We start from the raw sequence: 6373 nt of genomic DNA on the forward strand, positions 1-6373 counted from the left end.
AACTCCTCCAGTTCTGGGCCTGTCGCTTCAGCCAGTATCCACCACCCTCTCTCCATTTCTGCCATTACCTCAGGCTCCCGTCACCTTAGGCTTCCGCTATCATGGCCTGCCCCCTTGTTTATGTTTTCTAGTGCATTCTGCATATACCGTGCCTTGCTGCTTCTGTTCCCACATTCAATGGGTCTTGCTTTCCTTCTCTGTGTCTCTTCTGGAGATCCAGGTGGGTAGTCTGTCAGCCATGACAAACCTGGAGATAGATTGTCCTTAGACAAGGTACCTGTTTCTGGTTCAGTCCGCAATGGTGAGAGAGTAGAGGCTTATGCTTGTCTCTTGGTTGGGAATGTTCCCCAAAAGTCTGTTCTCTGCCTTCCTTTTGTACACTCCAACACATTAGCCTCAGGTAAATGGTTTCTTTGTGCCTTGTCTCCATCTGCAAAAGGGATGTTTTATCTACTTCTTATTAGGCCGAACTGTGTCCTGCCAAAAGATGCTGAAGTACTAACCACAAAATGTCTGTAAATGTGGCATTATTTGGAGATAGGTATTTATAGATAAATACATGTCAATGCCATTTGTGTGAGCCCCGATTAAAGATAAAAGGACAGATGCCTGTCTAGGAAAACATGGGCATAGATGCAGATACGGGAAGAGTGTTACATGAAGATGGAGTTAGATATGAGAGTGTTGGCTCTGCAGGTAAATGAAGCCTGACTGTCCGTGAGCTAGGCAAGTGTTTGCACATTGAGCTACAGCCCTGGCCCTGATGGTCTCTATCTGTGCAGAACTGCTGGCTCCCGACAACCTGCGACTAAGTTCAAAGACTTGCATCTTGCCTCTCCTTCACAGACCCATCACAAGGCCAGCTCTCATCTAGTGACTGGGTGATGTAGGGACACATAGACTTGGCATTTGTCCCCGAGGCAGGATGCTCTGGAAGGTTCTCTCAGCTTTATACCCTTCCTTCCTCAGAAGATTGAGTGATGGTTTGCTTTCATTGCCAGCTTGACACAACCAAAATTCCTCTGTACGACAGTCACAGGTGAGGAATCCCCTAGGCATGATCAGGGTCTTGGGTGGAGGATTGTTTGGACTGTCAACTGATGTGGGAAAATCCAGCGCACAGTAGGTGGCATCGTTCCCTAGGAAGGGTGTCCTGAGCTATATGAGAGCAGCAAGTGAGCAAGCAAGCAAGTAAGCAAGCCTACATGCATTGATATTTCTCTCTGCTCTTGACTGTGGATACAATGTCAACAGCTTTGAAATCCATTCACTGTGACTTCCCCACTGTAAGGGACTGTATCCAGAACTGTAAGCTAAATAAACCCTCCCTTCCCTAAGTTGCTTGTTGCTGATACATTTTGTCACAGCATCAGAAACGGAACTAGATGCTAATGGCTCTGCTGGGATCATACCTTCACACCACAGTGCCACCACGCCCAAGCCAGCCTTGCCTTCTCACCTTCTCACAAGTTCCATTTCTCTGTATGCCATTGGCCAACCCGCTGCCTCATAGTCTTTTCAGGAAATGAGACTCAAGATAGGAGTCACACCCTCTATGAAGCTAGGCCTGAAGTCACTAAACTGTCTTGGTATCTTATCATGTGGTTTTATTAACCATCCAACCAGAAAGTCAGTGATCCAGCATCACATGCTCCATGATTTGGATCTACCCTTCCCAGAGTCTTGTTGCTGATCCCAGATACCACCCACTGCACCTGCAGGTGTCCGAGCCAGGAAGCACATGCTGAATACCCTCCCTCTTGGGGACCACAAATCTAGTGGTCACACGCTATACTTCCTGTTAATGGTGCCACAGAAAACCAAATATGCATAGCGTATGTCCAGTGACAGTAAGTAGCTGTGGTAGTAGAGGTGTGACCATTGCCGACACCCAGATCTCACACTTAGGCATATGACTGGCTAAACTCAAGCCGCATCTGGAGGGTTCTGAGAGAAGATTCCAGGAAATACCGTATTCTACTTGTCAATGTCAAAGGTACAGGAAGGCATCCTAGAAGACTGCTTCTCCAACGTTTCAACATACTCTCTTGTGAAATTCATTTTATCACACCATCACATCCATGTCTGCCTGAAATAAAAGATGGACAGGAAGCTGTGACGATCCCACTGTGCAGTGCTGTGCTGCCCTGGGAGATCTCATTCCACTAGGAAATAGCTGTTTTGACTCTCTGTTTCATGACCTCCAATTGCATGGGAGCTGGCGGGTTTGAAAAACACTTTATGGTAAGAGAAAAACGGATGCTGGTTGCCAATCACAACATCCCCAGTCCCCTGCTATTCCTTCCTCCATTCATGAATTAACAAAGAAGATTCAAGGTCATTGGCAGAGGGATTCAGCATTGCAGTACAGTTTGTAGTGCACTGAGAAGCAGGACGATGGTTCATTCTCAGATCAGCATCTTTTCAGTGGTAAGCAAGAACACCATGGTGGCTTTGTGCTGTAAGAACTCTACTGGAATGGCTTGGTAGGCGAACAGAAGAAAAGGCCAGCTGCAGCTTATGGCTTTTAGTAGAGAGTAGACCAGGCCCACATAGTGGTCTTGATGCCAAGTGCATTGTGGGCTACCTGCTGGATGCCTAAAATAAAATAAAAAAATGTTTGGCTTTCATCAAGTTTCCGATTTTACATGTAGATATAAACCTAACAATTAATCCCTAGAGTGTGCTGGTGTCTATTGAATGGGAAATGTCTGGCTGGCTTCCTGCCCAATGTTAGGAGGTAATTGTTAATTTTACTGTTAAGGTTTACAAAGATTTAATCCTCTAATGTAGAGCTTTTGGGTCAAAGCTCATATATTTGCTAATGCTCAAGTCTTTGAACAAGAATGGTTCTCTAATATGCTGTGGCTTTGAAGGCAGTTTGTTTTAAAAAAGAGAAGCCAACCAAAGAGAAGGGCAAATAAACACTCAGCGCATGCCTATTCTATGCCAAGTGGCATTTCCAGGCACACTAACTCATATAACGTTCACCAATGGTTTTGGAGGTAGGGTTATGAGTGTCATTTTTACCAAGGAGATAAAGGGTAAAGTGATTAGCAGGGACTCACCCAAGCCATTAAAGCAGGGAGTGATAAAATGCGGATTTATACTAGTCCTAGCTGGGTCACATCGAATACTTTGTGAATATAAGTGGGGAAAAAAAAGCCAGACATGGAAATCTCAAAACAGACTTGATTAGCAAGACTACATAATTTTTATGTTCTGGGGAAAATATGTTCTAATGGATACTCAAGCTACTCATTTTGTTCTTTCTAGAACCTTGACATCTTAAGTGCGGTGGAGAATTGGAAAGATAATTTGCAGGCATTACTTTAGCCTTTCATTTTTCAGGCTTCTCCTCTGCTTGTGACAACGTTTAAAGCAACTAGAGGAATTTGCATGTGCTGCAAACTGAATGTCAGTACTTCCTGAAACTGCATATAATAAAGTCCTAAGCTGTACTGTGATGATATTTGCTGGTGGAGTCTTTGGGTAGTCATTTCTCTAGGTGAGGGCATGAGGGTAGAGCTCCCCCACTCATGATGGGATTAGTGTCCTGGGAAGAAGAAGGAAGGAAGAAGAATCATCATCATCATCACCACCATCATCACCATCACCACCATCATCACCACCATCATCACCATCAGCAGTAACAGCAGCAATAGCTGGGCCTTACTCTCTGCCTACCGCGTGAAGGCATAATGAGGTGACATAGGATGAAGGGCAGGAGAGAGCTCTCACCAGAACCACACCACGGAGACATTCTTCTAGACTTGTGGCCTCCACCATAGTAAGAAGTAAACCGGCATTCTTTAAGCTCTATTGCACTTAGTCAAGGCTGTCTGAGTCGACGAAGGTATCAACACAAGTCCTTCAGGCATTCACTCTGTGATGGGGCACAATGGCCAGTCACATGCATGGTATTCCAGTTCTGTCCAGTTGTTGCAATGTGAAGAATGCTGTGCCTGTACAATATGTAAAAAATTCTACAAAGAATTTATGCTTCTCTTAATTCAATATTTATTCTTACATTTTTCTTCTTTTGATAAAAATACACAACAGTACTAATGAAAATAAAAGAGTCAGTGGGGTTTCTCACCCATGTAATTTGTTCTTATTACCCTCGGTGCAGGGGTTGCGCTCAGAGCAACAACAGTACGATCTATAATTTATGACTTTGGAAGACTTTGCTTCATACTGTTGAGAATCAAGATTTTGTTTTAACTTGGGTCAAGTTTACTTAGAAATAATTCTTGGATTTCTTTTGTAAGTTCATATTTAGCCTACACAGTCCTGCTGAAGTCCTCAGAAGGTGGCAAAGACAACATTCGGGGTTGATAAAATCGTGTATGCTCCTCTCTCAGAGGATGGGATACATCACAGGGCAAAAGCCAAGACTCCAGACAAGTTCTGAAAACTCACTCACTTATAATCTTAAGAATGAGAGTTATTGTTTATTTATATGCCAGGGTCTACATTGAGCACTTTGTAAACTTTGTCAAAACTAATCTCCTAGGCTGCTGGGTAGTCATTTTACCGTCAAAGGAAGTATCTAAGGTGGGAGAAATGACGGTTGCCAGGTCCCACACTGGGTGATTTTACTCTGAAGGCATTCACTTTTGTGGGTTCACCCACTGATGAAGGCAGAGGTCACGGGATTCAAACACTTCCCCAAAGCTTCCTCTGAAAACTGCTTTTACCGGGGACCAAGCTTCAGTAATAAGACTTTTGGGAAGGCGATTGCTTCACAGAAGGGAAGGTGTGGAGATAGCAGCAGAAAATAGCCATTTACATTACATTCACAGTTGGGAAGGAGGGAGCAATGGATCCTGGTATTCAACTCATTTTCTCTTACCTTCAGCCAGGGAACATAGCCCATGGATGGTACCACCCACATTCAGGATGGGTTTTCTCTCTTCTGTTAAGCCTTTCTGGAAACATCCTTATAGACACCCTTACAAATATGTTTCCATGGTGATCCTGAATCCAGTCTAAGTGACAGTTGAGATTGTCACAGTTAGTGTGGGTATTAAGTGAAATATCAGGTATGTTTAGTGCCTGGCATATTGTTATTGTCAGAGATTTTTAGGTATTATTTTTAGGACATTCAGATGCACAGTCATCATGATTTGTATTTAATGACCTTACTTCTAGACTAAGTCACTGTGCACCAACTTTTCCACTCTTTGGGTTGGACTATTAGGTAGATACTTGTTGTATGTTTTTTTCCTTGGGGAGATATGAATGAACTTCTACTCACCTTACGCAGGGCACTGACGACAGACCAAAGCAATCAGTCACCCAAGTCTAGCTTAGTGAACCTGAGGGTTTGTTAAGTATTATGAGTATTTACAAGATTTACGTGTTAAAGGAGTGTGGGTGAGGGGCCGCTTGCAGGATCCTGGGGGCTTCACAGGCAGCTGAAGCATGGAAAAGCCCACCCCAGCATGGGTGGTACCTCACAAAAGCTGCATCTCATAGAGCTTTTTGTATCTTTTACTGGAGCTTGTAAGAGTCTTTTCCTTAGCAGATTTAAACCTTGGAGTCTGTAAATTTTAGAGACTTCCTGAGCTTGTGTCTGCAAATTTTAGGAATTTCCTGAGCTTGTGTCTGTAAATTTTAGGAACTTCCTGAGCTTCTGTCTGTAAATTTTAGGAACTTCTTAAGGCTTCTGAGATTTGTTCTTTATTTCCTGAATCTTACTGAGCTTACATCCACAAGGGAGTGTTTCAATTAGGGGGAAATATTATGGTTTACAGGGACTTTGTGGTATTGATGCCCAGGGTAGTCCTATTCCAGCCTACGCTAACTTTTAGTCACTTGACTGGCTTTAGGTCATGGGACACTGGCAAGTGTGCTGTGGGCAGACTTGATTGTCATTGTGTATTGGATTTCACCCTCTTTGAACCTAGATGTCATACAAGGAAAACAAAACAAGCTAGCCTTTTTCTTTTTGAAAAAAATCTTGTACCCTAAGATCGTTTGCACAGTGAGGCACAGCCTTGCTAATAGTATAGTTGAACTCAATCATGAGTCCATTTTTCCAGTCAAATGCAACCACAAGGGCATTCTGGTTTTGACCAGAGCTGCTAAGTTAACCCACAGACTCATGAGAATAAGTTGCTATGGTTTCAAGCCCCTGACTTTGGAGAGTGGTTTTCTATGTAGCAATTGATGACTGAAACACACTCTGTAATGACGTAACATGGTGAGACCTCACCTTGCCACACAGCTGTGCTAATCAAAGTCAGCAAGCAGCTCTGTCCCCTCTGCAAATGGGCAGCTGGAGGGTGGGGACTTGGAGAAGCAATTTCAGAGAGCCTAAAGTCGCACTTCTTTTGGCCCAGAAATCTATCAGAAGGCACCTGGGTGA

The sequence above is a fragment of the Alexandromys fortis genome, unplaced genomic scaffold (genome assembly GCF_014885135.2).
Source record: "Alexandromys fortis isolate MF-2015 unplaced genomic scaffold, M_Fortis_MF-2015_v1.1 scaffold_23, whole genome shotgun sequence".
NCBI lineage: Eukaryota > Metazoa > Chordata > Mammalia > Rodentia > Cricetidae > Alexandromys > Alexandromys fortis.